At 36.2% G+C, this 16,259-nt stretch overlaps 1 long non-coding RNA gene across 1 annotated transcript in view; it reads left to right on the top strand.

The window, feature by feature from the left end:
- Positions 1-4,179: 4,179 nt before the first annotated feature.
- Positions 4,180-16,259, top strand: part of LOC144248888 (uncharacterized) — a 139,356-nt gene continuing 127,276 nt past the window's right edge. The window contains exons 1-2 of the long non-coding RNA XR_013342062.1: positions 4,180-4,237; positions 7,522-7,582. This is a non-coding gene — a long non-coding RNA (uncharacterized LOC144248888). The remainder of the gene's footprint in view (positions 4,238-7,521; positions 7,583-16,259) is intronic.

Genomic DNA, 16,259 nt, shown 5'->3' with positions numbered 1-16,259 from the left:
AGTGAAAAGCAAAATCTAATCTCCTGAAGAAGCTAAATATTGTTATTATTATTACCCTTACTTTCCGAACAGGAAGAAAACCAGAAAGGCAGTGAATAGACAAAACAAGAGAAGGAATCAGTGTTTAGTTCTGGGATTAGCACACAGAATCTGCAATTTGTCTCATGGTTGAGATTTTCTCCCAGTATTGGGGTATTCACCTCATGGCTTTGGGATTATATTGCCTGCTAAACTGAAGCAGACAACAGCCATACTGTCATTTTGCAGTAGCTTGGGCTGCTTCCACTGTTTGCAGCTCACAGAAGAGCCCCTATGAAATTGGGGATTAAGTATAAATTACACTGATAGGCTGAGATTAGTTTTGGGAGTCACAGCATCCCGAAACTCAAGAGGCCCAAGTTTTACAGACATAGGAGTGTGTCTTTGATACACAGACCTAACACTCGATGTGCCCTGGAATTCTCTTCACATACTCTATTGTACCTTTCTTTGAGAGAAAGAAACCAACTCAAACCCCAAGCAAAAATAAACAACAAAAATTAAGCAAGTAATTCTCCTAAGTAATTTCTTATTTTGTGATTGCTGATAGGAATATTTTCACCCTGTTTTGTTAATTCTTGAAACGAGTGCTGAAGTATTTCTACTGGCAATGGATTTACTTTTTACTGGCACAAGTATAGAATGCTTCGGAAAGAAAAAGAAAGGTGAATTTTAATAAAACTGAAGAATACCCAGTGAACCTGTTTGTTTCTTTTAAACATTATACACAGCTGTTGTAAAGTTGGCAAAGATGCATGCCAGAGAGCTACATATCTGATACTACAAACTGTTTGTTTCACATTTTATTCAGTAACAGCTGGTAAAATGGTATTTAAGAAGAGTTTTGATTTAATCTAATGAGAAACTATGTTGCAATGTACTGTACTGCCTGTGGAAAATAATAGGGCAAACATTGATTTTTATGTTGCTATAATAGTTTCATTTTCAATAAACAGGAATTTATATGCATAGTTATTTGCTATCATTCCTCTCTCCATATACAGGCTACCAAACCAAACCAAACCAAACAGTCTTCAAATGAAGTTTAGCCACTCAAGAACTGCCAGAACAGAAAAAGATCTCCCTTAAGATTTGTTTTATATTCTACTGACATAATATCAAGCTGGCGTCAAAGGGAACCAGACAGTGGGACCTAGAGAGAGGCAGAAAGAAATTAGGGCACACCAATACCAACACTAACATGAAAGAAACATAAACAGAAAACAGAGCATGGAGAGTAGCGTAAACCCAACTCTAGTTTCACACATACAGCAAGTATTTGAATTATTAACTATCTTATTTATGTATTTTAAGAATGACATAGTTCTTAAATATACTAAGACAAGACAGCAGACAAATTGTAGCATCTACAAGAGCTCTGACTCAAAGCAGCTCTTTTTTTCCATTTAATATGAATACTATTAGAATTTTTCTTATTTTATATCAGTGTAAATCAAGGTCCAAATCAGGTCTAAACATATGTGTTTACTGTAAAATGAAGCAAGCAGTCAGCTGGACACCCAACAATTCACACTAATTAAGTGTTACTTACCTTACCATTTTGCACTACAGCTACCTCTATCAAAGGCAGGGCACACATCTGAAAATAAGTCACTCAGTAGACCTTACCTCAATATCCAAAACACACAAGATATTATTCCTTCTCCCTCAACATCCTCTACTTTGTCCCAAGAGACTTTTCATTCTTGAACACCTTCACTATCTTCAGCCACACAATTCCCCTCAGCTTTATGTTATACATCTTTAATCTTGGGGATGGAAACATAAGCCCTCACATTGATTCAGACCTTTAAAACTGAAAATACACACACACAAATTAAAATGCAATATACAAGTCACAGGGTGACCTACAAAAGAACTGTCACCAGCCAATTGGGGACCATGAGAGAAACTGGCCCAAACCAATGTGGTGGTGGGTGAATCAGGGCATACCTCTTGGCCTGGGTGCCAAGGGTCACTCTGTAGGTCCTTGCCATGTAGACATGGGTGCCACCAAGAGGCCAAAGTTCTCCTTTGAGTTCTAAACGGAAGTGCAATTGCTAATGAAGCAATCAATGATGCGAGAAGACGAGGGTCTTAGAGTGATTTAAATCTGTCCATATTCCAGAATTCCTTGGAAGTTATTTTGCAGAGGCTGGCTTAGTAATGCACACCATCAGACATTTCTAAACAGTTTTACATATTTCCAAGAAGACTTTTCCTCCACATATTAAGAATGAGCCCTGTCAAGTAGTCATCCTTTGGATTATTATAACTTCAATTTAAGTTTATTGGGACTTTTGAGTATGACTTTAATACAGGATGAAAAGCACTCATGACATCTGATACCTATTAATTTGGGAATTCACAATTTAATACCTTCAGTGTTACGAGTGTCTTACTTATTTGCAAATACATTTCAAAGTGTGTTTACTTGTGCTTATAATGACATTATGCTGAGAATATTTTCCCCTCAAAGGAATTTATCATATTTTGTTTGCTATTACTAACATGTTTTTTGAGCTGTTAGTCTGAAACAAATATTTAGACAAGTGAAGGAAGTAGTATTATTATTTCTCCCACTGCACATTAGTAAAATGTAAAGTACTGTGCACCTAGATTGTTATCTGTTTCTGATGAAGCTTGTGATTATATTTTCTGGGTTTAGTTTGAAAGCTAAGACATCTGTTTATCTGGTGCATACAGAATAACTCTCATGTCTCTTCATCTCTTAAATTTTCAAAGGCTTTCATTCTGTTTTAAATCCTTTGAAGAAGCAGTAATCAAAGACAAAAATTATCAGAGGTACATTTTTGTTTTCCAAACAATGAAAATAACAACGCTCATCATACTCCGATTTCAGGCACTTGCAATGAAACTTCAAACCTGGAGATTTGCCACAGAAATCAAAAGTAATATGGGTAGCAGCAGACTCCAAAGTGCTGGCTGGATTACAGTTAATATGGGTATACCCCCCCTAGACTTCAATTCATCATATAAATTTAAACCAGGCATTTAAATAATAAAGACCAATAAGGCAATGCAAAAACATCAAAAAACATATCCCATCACAGCATGACAATGCATCAAAGTTTTTTTCTTCTTCTTTTTTTATTCAGATAAAGAAACCAGGGAGAATAATGGTGAAATGCCTTTGTAGCACAAAAGCATTCTGAAATCAGAACATTGAACAAACAATATTTTGCCATTCAAAACTGATTTTGAATTTCAGAACTTAGATTGAAGCAATATTTTGCAAGGAGGAATCAATATATCCCTGTGAAGAAACTGGCATAGCAGTTGAACTGGTTTAAGTAAGATTTTTTTCCTTGCCAAATCTATTCAAATTACACTTTTTCTTAGCACTTGAGGGGAAAACTAACAGAAGTCTTTCTAGAAAACTGAGAGTTTTCTATGTATTTTTTATCCATTTACTACTTCTACATACACCTCTACTGTGATCATGTCATTTGGAGTAAACTTTGGGCAGAAGAATTGGCAGATGTTGTCAAGTTAAGAATAGTGTGAATATGGGAAATGTTTTTTTCAAAAACTCTAATTAATTTGTGGCAGATTTGAATGCCATGGGTAAGCCTACACAAGCTTGAAGTCAAACATAGTCTTTAAAGATTTGCCTATTAACTTTTGTTTTATTAGAGATTAACATGGTGAAGATGATAGTTAAGAACAAATTCTGTAGTCAGTGATAGGATTCCTGCTGTCCAGATTTAGATCCCCGTGCTGTAATTGCCTACTTTATTAATCATCCTTTAAAATCAATGCAGAGAAATACATTTTGCTAGTGTCCCACTCACATGACCTATTGTAGACTTCTGCTTCAAAATGAAGTGAATTGCAGCCCAGAAGCATCTAATAACAGGAGCTTGAAGGAGGGAGGCAGGGAGGGAGGGAGGGAGGGAGGGAGGGAGGAAGGAAGGAAGGAAGGAAGGAAGGAAGGAAGGAAGGAAGGAAGGAAGGAAGGAAGGAAGGAAGGAAGGAAGGAAGGACTCATCAGTGTTCCTACAGCTGTCCAGCCACTGAAAGTAGGCTGAGAACATATTGGAAGAAAAAAAAAGAATGTAATGCAGTATCATTCTGGTCCTCAGCCTTCACTCTGGAGTGCACAGCAGACATCACAGAGGGTCAGATTCCTACAGATTCAACATGTTCAGCTCTGCACTCTGCACTCTGTTCAGTGGTATGTAATGGGACTCTGGTGGGTTATTGTGCCAAGACTGTGTAGCTTTGTCATGCCTCTCACCACTTTGGATACTGATTAGCAAATAACTGCATAATAATAATAAATAGCATGCAAATTCTGTCTTCACAGTGGCATTGAACAGGAGGAGATAACTGAAGATATTATTTGCTGTGCTGGAAAGCAGAGAGGAACTTTCAAAATGCCAAGGTTTTTGACAAGGGACCTTTGCTTGGTTTGTTACTGATGTGTAGCACATAGATATCTAGCATGGAGAAGAAAAAACAACAATTATCTATCACTCAAAAGTAGATAGAAAACTATATTCAAGTATATTACTTTTGACAAAATTATTTTCCTTTATCCCTACATTCTCTTTTTAAACAAGTGTAATTTGATTAGATTAGTAATGATCAAAATATGTTTCAACAAAAGCAACTTTTGGTTTATTTAATAACTATGACACCTGAGTTCTTTGCCCCCCAAAACACAGACACAGACATAGACACAGACACACACAAACATAAAAAGAAAGATTAAAATTTTTTAAAGCATAGGATTTTTCTAATTTTAATAATTTGAAATAGTTGTTCTCACTTGTTTTAAAAAGCTCCTTTTGCTATCACACTTAATCTTTGAGCTTGCAATGTAGTTTACATCAGTTTGACTAGTCTTAAAATAACTGCAGCAAGTGCTAAAAGTGGAAGCTTTCCTCCATGTTATCCTAGGACTACATATTTGCTGTCTGTGAAGAGCAGTGCTGGCTTTCAGTCCTGTTGGCTCAGGGCTGCACTCAGAGCCCTGTGGGCAAATCAGACTGTGGCTTACAATGGCTTTGAGATGACTTAAACCCAAACTACTACTGAAAGTGCTAATTCCCCCCCACCCCGTTCTTCCTCTGCCCACATATTCCACTCCCACGCCTACCATTAGCATTTATGCAAAAGGAACTGGTCCAACTCAAAAGTCTTAGTACTTGGGAAGCTGGGTGTTGGATGAATTCCCAGATCTCTCTAACAAGGTAGCCATCAGATCTCACGCGCTGGCACATGGGAAAAGGTGGGAACAGAGAGATAGAGAGGAGAGGTTGGAGAGATCATCTTCTTTAGCTGCATTTTTTACTTAAGTTAAATTAAAATGTTCATGAAAGCACAGCCTAATTTAATTCACATTTCCAAGTTTCTCAGTATTTCCAAGATAGATGAGCGACTGTCACACTCTCTGACTCTCAGTTTTACATCCCTCCCCTCCATCTGGGAACAACCTCAAGATGTTATCATCACAGCAGCAAAAGAGGCCTCAAAAGCATATTTGCCTGTCAGCTGGGTAGTTGACTTCAATTAGAAGTGTGAGGAGTTTTGTTCCATAGGTCACAGGTAGATTTGCCTGGTTAACAAATCTATTCAGGTCCTTTGCCTTTACCTGCATGATTTGATTTTTTTGGCAAAGGGAAATGACAGTAGGGTCAGCTATACATATCTTATGACCTTGATCTAAATGGAAAATACAGAATTAAAGTAAAAACCTAAGCAATTATTATGAGGAAAATTAAGATTTTCAAGCTTCAGTTACAAAAAATGATAAATAGAAAAGGTGAGGGAAATCAAAAGTAAAGAAGGAAAGAAATAAAGAAAACTAAGCATATAGTAATTTTAATAAACTCGCATAGTGAAAATGGTGTCATGGAACATTGAAAATATATTGGCCTTCTGCCTCAAATGGACAGATATTATTTTAAAACCCATGACTATTGTGTCTTAATTAAACTCAATTAAGTGTGAATTTCAAAATTATTAAGAGAGCAACTTTTGTATGCATTTGAATATTGAAAGCCTATATGTTTTAAACCACTATGCTAGGAAGTATTCCAGTGTGACCCACAAAAAGACCCAAAAAAATGATGCCTTTGTTGAGTATAAGTCTAAGATGGCATAATGATTTTCTTTTTCCACAGAAAATTATCATCTTGCCTCCTGGCTTTCAGTAGGTCTTGCTCCCTCTTCTGCCAGCTCTCCTCCCCGGTTTGAAGAATATTGCACTGCTCAGTGACAATTATGTGTACAAATCACTGACCCAAATACCAAGTCAGGTGTACTTGGCCACTCTTTAAGGAACAGAATGCCTGGGAATGTAAGGTAAGGTAAGACAGATAATAAAAAAATTATTTTAAAAAAGTAGATGGGGTTGTGTTTAGAAGAGAGTTAACAAGCAATATTTAAAACAGATTTAAGACCCTACACCTGAGAGAACTTTAAAGTATAATCCATCCTGCCTCTTATCCTTTCTACCATTTCTAAATAAGTCTTCTCAGGAAGGGAAAGCCCAATTTGTTTAACTGTCCCCCAGTGTCAATCATTCAGTGTTAATAAAACGTCCCATTGCAGACAGTGTCTGTCAGCAGTAGGCTTTCCTGAAATGCTACTGAGTAATACTGAACTGCATATGGAGGTGAGGAAAAGGCATTTTCAGCAATGAGCTTTTATGTATATGGGGTTAAATCCTATTCTGAAGCAGGCAGATGAAAATGAAGAATGAATTCAACTGCCTAATGTGTCTGGTGTAATTTTAAATGCCTTAGGCTATGTCTACACCAGGAGCTTGTGAAATCCAAGAGGAGAACTCTTGCAGTGCTCAAGACTCCATGTCCACACCACTTCCACCTCACATTTTTTCATTTTGGACTATTTGTAGTTTGGTCTGAGAGAGTGAACTGAGTGTGCTCACATGGAAAGCATTCTCCAGTTTAGACTCCCCCAAACCTGGTTCACTGGCTTTGGAACTGCTTTGTAATGGGAACCACAGTGTAGAAAAAGGGAGCCTGTAGGATATTGTTTCAGAAATGCATTCCTGATGCAAACATCTGCAAGGTATCTGAGACATTTAGGCAATCAGATAGGCCAGAGATTGTGGAAGGCCTGTGCCTTTTTGAAGGAATATTTAGAAGGTAGGCAAGACACTCTACTATGTCTAAAATAGCAGCATACCTCTCCCACTCCCTAAGGGGAAAGGAAATAGGATGAATACATCTGACAGCAAAATTAAAGCAAATCTGAGCCCTCTGCATATTCTGACCAAAGCAAACAATCCCCTCAATATTCCCATCTGTGAACACAGATCTCTGTGACAATAAATGAGGTTTTTATATATATTTGCACAGAATATATTTCTTTTATCTTCTCTGTTTGTATAGTCCTATGAACCTCTGAGAATTATCTGTATTTATCTGCCTGAATCCTCCCATTTGGTTTTGTATCTCTTCAGTTCTATCTTTTCTTTATTTCCAGAAGTTCACATGGCAGCTTTCCAATTGTATTTATCCACTCCAACTAATTGAGTCACATAAATGTAAGTAATTTGAAACATTATTGTGAGAGATTTCTGTTTGCCTCTTTAATTAAGCAGTTGTTCACAGGTGCATACAGTTACAACAAAATTAATTGATAGCTTTATATTGCAGTTCTTGAGTCTGCTGTTCTTTGGTGTTTGCAAACAGTGCCATTACATATGTCTTACATTGTTCATAGGGAACATTTCTCATTTTCCTTCAGAAAAGGTTAGGACAGATTGACCTATATATTGGAAAATCTATGCAAGCAGTAAAGGTAATTTTCTTAAGAAGGAAACTGAGCAAATGTTTATTTGTGGAATAGTTTATTAACAATGAGAAGAGCTGCAAGCCTGCCCTATTTTTCTGCATCCTTAGAAAGCATCTTGAATGCCAAAAATCATTGCTAAGGGAAGATAATAACTTCTTGTGGAATTGTGGGCACTTTATTTATTGTTTCCATGGACTTCATTACCTTAATAATACAGGATTATCGTAGGATTATTAATAAAATTTCTTTTAAGTGGTCCACAAACATTAAAAACAGTACATGCAAAAGGACTTTAGCAACAACCTGGGAAAACTTTAGAAGACTAAGCATGTAAGTCTCATCCTGTATAGCTCTCATACCTAACTCCAGGCTACCAGTAGTCTAAATGGAAAAAGACAGTCATCGTAAGTTCAACCACAATTAATAGAATAATAGGATCATGGAATATCTCAGGCTGAAAGAGACCAATAAGTATCACTGAATCCAACTCCCTGCTCCTCGCAGGAGCATAACTGCACATAATTTTATCAAACTCCAAAATATTTCCGTTTGCTTTTAAATAATTTTAATTTTAGAATTATATATTATGAAGATTTATATTATTATAGAATCTTACTATTTCAATTATGACAGTAGACTGGAACAATCAATGCAGTGCTAAGAAGCTGTGCACAGCAAGCAGACATGAATGCTCTTTCCCAATGCATCTGCTGAATCTCCTACTATCTGAGGTTATGAATCTTTAATCTTGGTTTTTGGCACTTGATTCCAACAAATCTTTTGCTTAATTTATTTTTGTTACTAAGTAAGGTGATCCACCATTATTGTGATGATTCAAAAGCATGATTTTCTTTGGGCTGACTTTGGACTTGCCAGCAGATGGACTTACATTTAAAATATGACTAACTTCTCACGTGCTCATTTTCTGTTCAAATCCTACTTTTTAGTTTGACAAAAGACTGGAAGTTGAAATCCCTTTGCTATCTCTGTAATTGCCTGCTCCAATGGTTTCCAAATGTGGAAAGCATAATGACCTCGCTTTCTTCTTAATGCTTTCTGTTACCTTCTTGCTTCCATTGTCACTTATTTTTTGCCAACTGCCATTAATTTTTCAGCTCAAGCAGCAGAAGAATTTCCTCTTCTGCTTCTGCAAATAAAACAGTTCAGCTTATCTTAAGTTAGAATTGCTATGTGGAGGTGACTACTTATTTCTCTTTGTCTATGTATTTGGTATCAAGTCATATAGAATGAATTTTGGCTAAGGGATTGCTTTTTTAACATGCAGTATTCATGAAATATCTTCATTTTCTATTTCCTATCAAGGTCTTAATTTAAGACCAAAATACACGTTCAAGTTGCTAGGCAAATGCTCTTGTTTAGGGTGAATAACTGTGTAGATAAGAGTCTGTCCCTCTATTTAAACTCTTCTTGGCAGGATTCTTATTTCTTGCAACAAAAATAAGATGAAGTAATAAAAGAGTAATGAATAAAGAGATAATAATTTACATTAACTGAGATGGGGGCAATAAAAAGAGTATATTTTCTTCTACATTTAGATAACCTCAAACTACTACCATATGCTTTTCCTATAGGCTATACCAGTGACAGCAATAACATAAGCTCTCCCCTAAAGTTTTTTAGTATATAATAATTTCATACAGAGCAACTATGCAAACTTATTCCATCTAGAAACAGAGCAGAAAGGTCACACTTAAATGAAAACAAATTGTGCCCTGTGATTGAAAAAGTATTAGAGGTTAGAGCAGGGAATTGGTCTTGATGATCCTTATGGGTCTCTTCCAGCTTGAGTTATTCTATGGCTCTGTGAATTGTTGTCTTCCATTGTGATAATTTGAGAGCTGATCTGGAGGGTTCTCATATAATTTTCATGACAATCTTGGAACAGCTGATGTATTGCTGTGCCTGGGCCAGAAGACAGTAATTGGCAGCCTTATTTTACTCTGTATACAAAACAGGATCATGTGCATGATAAGCAGCTGTGTTTCAGGAGCAGGAGGCAGAAGCTTCCAGCTGAGGCATAGAGGATGTCTTGAGGTTCATCTGAGCATGAAATCCTGAAACATTTCAGAAGTAGGGTGCTGAGAAGCAAGTGTGAATCTTTTAGCTACACTTGAAGTAATGTAATAGAGGGATACTGTGCCCAGTTTTTCTGTCACACTTGACAGTTGCAAGAGAAATCTGAGAGAAATTCTGAAAGGAGCTACAAAAGGGATTAAGTTGAAGAGTGGGAAACTTAAGGAGCTCAAGTTTTTTCATTTCCCTAGAAGAGAAATACTCAACATGGCTGTAATGAACATTTATCTTGTTATGAGAGAATGTTTTGCAAGTAGAAAAGATTCTTAATACAGCAGAAAAGGAAGGAGAAGAGAGAGAAAAAATATCCAGTAGCAGCAATTTGAAGGTAGACAAATTCAATTGTGAAACACAGTGTCCTTTTCTAAGGGACAACTTCATAAGGATCTTTTGTATTTCCACTATTACTTCAGTTCTCTGTATTAGTTTTGGGTATCCTTACTACAATCTATTCTGCAGACCATTTAGAAATTACACCCCAAATAATTGACTGAAAATCTGTGTTTGGAGTAGTCTAGACACTAAAAAGTTACAACAGTTGAGATGTGAGTGTATTAGTAGTGAGCACATAGGTAACTGACTGAATAACATATAAACCAGGAGATGGCATGATTTTCCTTCCCCTCACAAACTCAAATACAGTTCAAATACTGCTGTAAAACTGTCCATATCACTTTTCATTCCATGTAAAATGAATCTGAACACTGGTGCTCACTGTTTAGTTGGGACATCCTTTAGAACTTTTCAAGGTTGTCAAGATTGCACCCCATAGCACTTATGCAAAATTGCATATATACAAGAAATTCTGTTCAATGTGGTTTAAACTGTTAGGTAGAAGAATGCCATGCAGATGTTAGTGCTGCTGGTGTTCTGTCTCAAACTTTTACATAGCATCCACCACTGCATGTGTGGACTTCTGGCAGAGCTAGGCAAGAAAACTGAGAAAGTAATCTTTATTCAAAAGAAAATCTGCCCTGATTTGTTAAATTGTCTACTGAAATGGAATATTATGAATGTTTTCTCATCTGTTGCTATACCTTGATGTGTTCTTTCAGTGGGCAAAGACAATTTCCTTGATGCAAATACAGCAGCACATTCCCTTATCTTTCTTCAGACTCTTTAGGAAGTTTACCAGACTCTTCAGATAATTTGCTTAAGACTATTACAAATCACAGAACTGAAGAATCATTTGTGTTGGAAAAGCTGAGGTCATTAAGTCCAACTTTTAGCTGACCACCACATTTTCAAATAGGCCATGGCACTAAGTGCCATGTCCAGTCCTTTCTTGAATGCTTCAGGGATGGTGACCACCATTTCCCTATGCAGTCCATTACAATGTTTAATAACCCTTTCTGTGAATACATTTCTCCTGATGTCCAGTCTGAACCTCCACGGATGCAAGTACAGATACTTTCCTCTTGTCCTGTAGCTGCTTGCTTGGGAGTAGAGACCAACTCCTGACTTCCTTTCAGGCAGTCGTAGAGAGTGATAAAGTAACTCCTAAGCCTCCTTTTCTCCAGGCTAAACAACCCCAGGTCACTCAGCCATTACTCATTGGATTGGTGCTCCAGACCCTTCACCAGTTTTGTTGACCTTCTCTGGACACATTTCTGCCCCTCCTTCTTGCAGTGAGTGGCCCAAAACTGACACAGGATTTGAGGTGTGGCCTCACCAGTGCCAAGTACAGGGGGACAATCACTGCTCTGATCCTGCTGGCCACACCATTGCTGATACAGGCCAGGATTCCAGTGGCCTTCTTGCCCACCTGGGCACAGACTGGCTCATGTTCAGCCACTGTCCACCAACACCCCCAGGTTGTTTTCTACTGGGCAGCTCTCCCATCACTCTGCCCCAAGATGGTAGCACTGCATGGGGATGTTGTGATGTCATATAGTTGGGCTGGGCCCATTGATCCAGCTTGTCCAGATCCCTCTGCAGAGCCTTCCTCAAAGATTTACAAATCATCATGTGGCCAATGATCATCCTGGACTGATTTATAGAGCTACTTCTGTTGATAAGGAGGAAACTAGTTCTGAAATTAAGTATTGCAAAAATGCATTGTAGAATTCTCTGTTTGCTCTGTCTCTGAATTTGCATAAGTTTTATTCCAACCAGGCATAAAAATGTTTTTCTTTTTAAGTGCCAACAGTGAAAACCTTGTACTGGGATCTGAAAATCACTGTCAACAATAAAGCTTTCTCAGGCCAAATAGTTACAATTGAGTAGACACCTTGTCTCCAGCAGGTTTGTGAAAGTACAAATAAGGGAGGCATTTGGCATTCCAGAGGGAAACTTGGAGATAGAATAGCTTTGCTGATGACATATGAGATTGACTAGCATCCAGCTTACTCCTCCAGAGCTGTTGGGTCTGGTAATAAAAAAAAGAAAAGAGTTACAAATCAAAGTCAAAGCATACAATTGTTTCTGAAGCAGACATATATGACTCACAGACAGCCTATCAGTCGAGAATGAAGCTGCTTTTCCTTTGAGTCACCTTAAGCATGTGTCCATTTGACATGGTCTAGTATTTACAACCCAACAGAATATTAAAAATAAGTATATGCAGCCAGGTACAACAAATAATTTGAAAATTTACTGGGCCAGACTACTACAAGCTTCTAAGTGCTGAGTCACAATTAGAAGCTTGCTTGCACACAAATGACTTTCTCAACTTGCTTAGGTAATTGTGCAGCTTTGGGGTAAGGATTCACAGAGGCATTTAGCATGGCTCTTCAATGACAGTTTTTGTGAATTCCAGTTCAGGTGCCAATCCCCTTTGGATGCTGAAATCAGCCTGATAAACTTTGCCCTTTGTCTCTTCAGTCCCTGCCTTTTTGTCTTTCTCATTCCCTATTTCTCCATACCTTTGATTGGATGTTAGTCTGTCAGCAACTATTTTCCATGCTACATCTCCAGTTACTACCATTCCAGCTGAGCTTATTTCATGTTCTGGGATAAAAACAAATTCAGCATCTCATAAGCTGCAACTTTGGGAAATAGATGATGAATTTCAGGTTTTGCCAACAACCAAGTAACAGAAATTTGCTCACAGATTAACCTGGGGAAAGAAAACCTGATTGAATTACTGTCCTTTTTAAAGCCCAATGTTATATGCAATACTGGCCATGCAAAATGGGCTCATCACTTGTAGAATGAGGTACAGCAAGAGAAAAATTATGGTCATCTTCCCCAGGGAGGTAAAGATTTAAGTGCAGGGGTGAAAAGATTTATTTTTAATCAAGTGGATAATCCTCTTAACTGTGCAATGGGAATTACCTCAGGTATAAACATTAACCATTTTAACTATTTAAGTATGAGGGAGTATTAGATTAATTATTCTGTAGATGTGAAATAAACAGCTGCAGCTCTTGCAGTATGTGAAAAGGACAATGAGATGAGAGTCTAAATTGTGTATTTAGTGATCACATGATTTAGTGATAATAGTTACAAATTCAAGTTGAATAATACTCACTTGTTCCATTTAACAATATTTTATGCAGTGATTGGAAATTCCACAGTGAGCAAAGGGAGCTGGGCTGACATCTCAGTGTTTTTTATTAAGATTTATTTTACCTAACTCCTCTGAAATAATTTAAGAGTACAAATACCATTGTTTTTAGTGATAACTATGTAAAATTGCTGTTCAATGTTTTTATTTTGATAAAGTTTTTATTGCTAGTTGTTTTTTTTTGTTTCTTGATACTTTTTTTGGGAAAAATAATGAAAAAATGATCATGTAAGAACATGGAGATAAATACCTGATTATAAAGTCAACTTTTGCCAGACAAAATAAATTTTTTTCTTCCTTTACAAAAAAAAATAATAACAATAAAAAGTTCTAATATATTAATTTAATTTGACTTAGAATTAGAATACCAGCACATCACAAGGGCAGTAGTTTTAGAAAGATAATTTGCAAATTCTTCAGTATACTGCAGTGATATCTCTGTGTTACAAGAGAAAATTATTTATAATACTTCACTGAATTCAGCTGCAATATCCTGGAACATAATTCTGGTTTTATACCATGGTTGTATCAACTGGTTTCCATAGTATTTTCACAAAACTTTAAGAGATCAGGACAACACATCTCTTACAAAGGTTAAGCATTTTTGGAACGTATAAATATTATTTTGTGTCTTTACTCAAATTAAGGTTACTATTGTTGAAATATCTACATCTGCTTTTCTTCCCACTGTAATGTTTACCACCTAATAAAAATGCTGAAGTTACTGAGGAAAGATGTTTAATTTGTTCTTGCTGCTCAGTTGCATGTTGCATCCTATTTTGTAGTAAATGGCACAATGTCCCAAGTGGTCTGCCATACTGTCAGATACATTATTTATACATAACATTACTGGTTAATCAATGAACAAAAATGCAGGATTCTTTTCCCCCTTTTCCTGTGACATCTTTAAAGCTACAGTAGAGAAAAATAATTTTGCAATGTATTATACTGTTACTCACTTTTAAATATAGCTTCAGGAATTTCCTGGCACAGTTTGCAGCATACATGTGATTAAATTGAATGTGATTGTTAGACAAATGCAGTAACAATTTGTGCAGTGCAGAAGAGTCATTTAGTTAACTATGTAGGCTATCCTTTTCAGTTAAAAGTGAGCAAGACATATTCCAACAAACGTTTTTACACAGATCTTTTTAAAAGATCCAAAATGAAATCCAAAATGAAAACTGAAAATCCAGCCCATCATGATTTTTCATGTGTATTTACAAGAGAGACAGAATTTAAAGTCACTTGAAAACTCAGCAATTTTAGAAGTTCACCCTGCATTAAATGGAAAACAGACTGTATAAGTGAACAAAGAACTGAAATATGAAAATATATTTGTGCAAATGAGAAACACAGCTGTACTTTGTCACAGTAATTCAGGGGATTTTTGTTTCTACTTCAGCTTATTCTGTCGTATTTTGTTCATAGACATTTCAGATCAATACAAAATATTCAGCTCTGTTCCAGTGATTGAATATGAATACATTATGTGCATACAAAAATAGTGATAATCTATGTTGATACAATAGTTCATTTTGCATTAGTGTCCTAGATGGGACAATGTTAAGAAGCAATTTAAATGAAATTCATTTAAATGTCAGCTCTCATGCTTGCGATTTTTCTATAATTGGTTATTTAATTAAAATAATTCTCATAGTCATTAATTTAGACTAAAACTTGCTGTGCACTGACATGTTTTAATTACATGGTATTAACAAAATTGATATGCTTTAAAAAAGCATGGTTAAATTTTAAACAAGAATAAATTAGAAATCTCATAGATCATCCTACTTAGAGTATTAGTAGAGAAAAAGTCAGTCATTTAAAATGTTTATTATAAACAAAGTCCCAACATTATTGTGCATGCATCATATTTGGTTCCTGCTTCAGTGTGAGGAGACTTTTATGTTAACACAGCACCTCCATCTTCGTATTCCTTTAACCAACACACAATAAATAAGGTAATGAACCAAATTAAATATTAATAGAAATCCACATACACCACGGAAGACAGACACAAAACTGACGTTTGAATTATACTATACCTTTGATATCATTAGGACAACATATTAATGAAGTTTTAAAGGGTTGAATCTTTATCTACTGTTCATGAAGACAAAAAGGATTATATGAGCTTCTCTATAAAATGCAGATAAGGAATGAAAAAAAATTAAGTATTCTAGTAGAGCTACCTGAACAATATAGGAGAACAAAAGTCTTAGACACTGATCATGCAAGATAATCCACACACAAGGAGCCATATGACTTTATGAAGTACCCTGATGTCAAAGGAGCTACTTCCATAAATAAAGTAGGTACTTTGTTTTCAGGACTGGACTATACTGAAAAGTGAGAATCAGAATTTTATTTCATTGTCTATTAATTAGGCTAGGTCTATATTACTTTGACCTTTTTAATATTCTATGATTTAATTGGATGATCAGTCTACCTCAGCCTATGATTGCCAATCATTCTGCATAATATTCTCCTACTCTTTCATACCTTGACGTGTGCAGGATCAGACTCATATTAACATGAAATAATGATTTTATTGTAAATTGCAGGAGCCAAAAAGGATGTATACAAAAACACAGAGCTTTATTAATTCCAAAACAATATAAATTAACAGTGTTACTTTTTCTGGCATCCAACATATGAAGGATTTATACTTCTTCCAGACCTTTCTGTTTTGATCCTCAAATTCCACACTGCACATCCAAGAGCCTAAAAGGCTTCTCAAGACTGAGGCCTTATCCAGTGTCACACTGCTCACCAATCTGACTTACAAAACACATTGTAGTAACAAATGCTGCTGAAAAGC

The sequence above is a fragment of the Lonchura striata genome, chromosome 2 (assembly GCF_046129695.1).
Source record: "Lonchura striata isolate bLonStr1 chromosome 2, bLonStr1.mat, whole genome shotgun sequence".
In the NCBI taxonomy this organism is placed as follows: Eukaryota; Metazoa; Chordata; class Aves; order Passeriformes; family Estrildidae; genus Lonchura; species Lonchura striata.
Note: the sequence above shows the minus strand (reverse complement) of the source record. Positions and strands in the feature narration are given on the sequence as shown.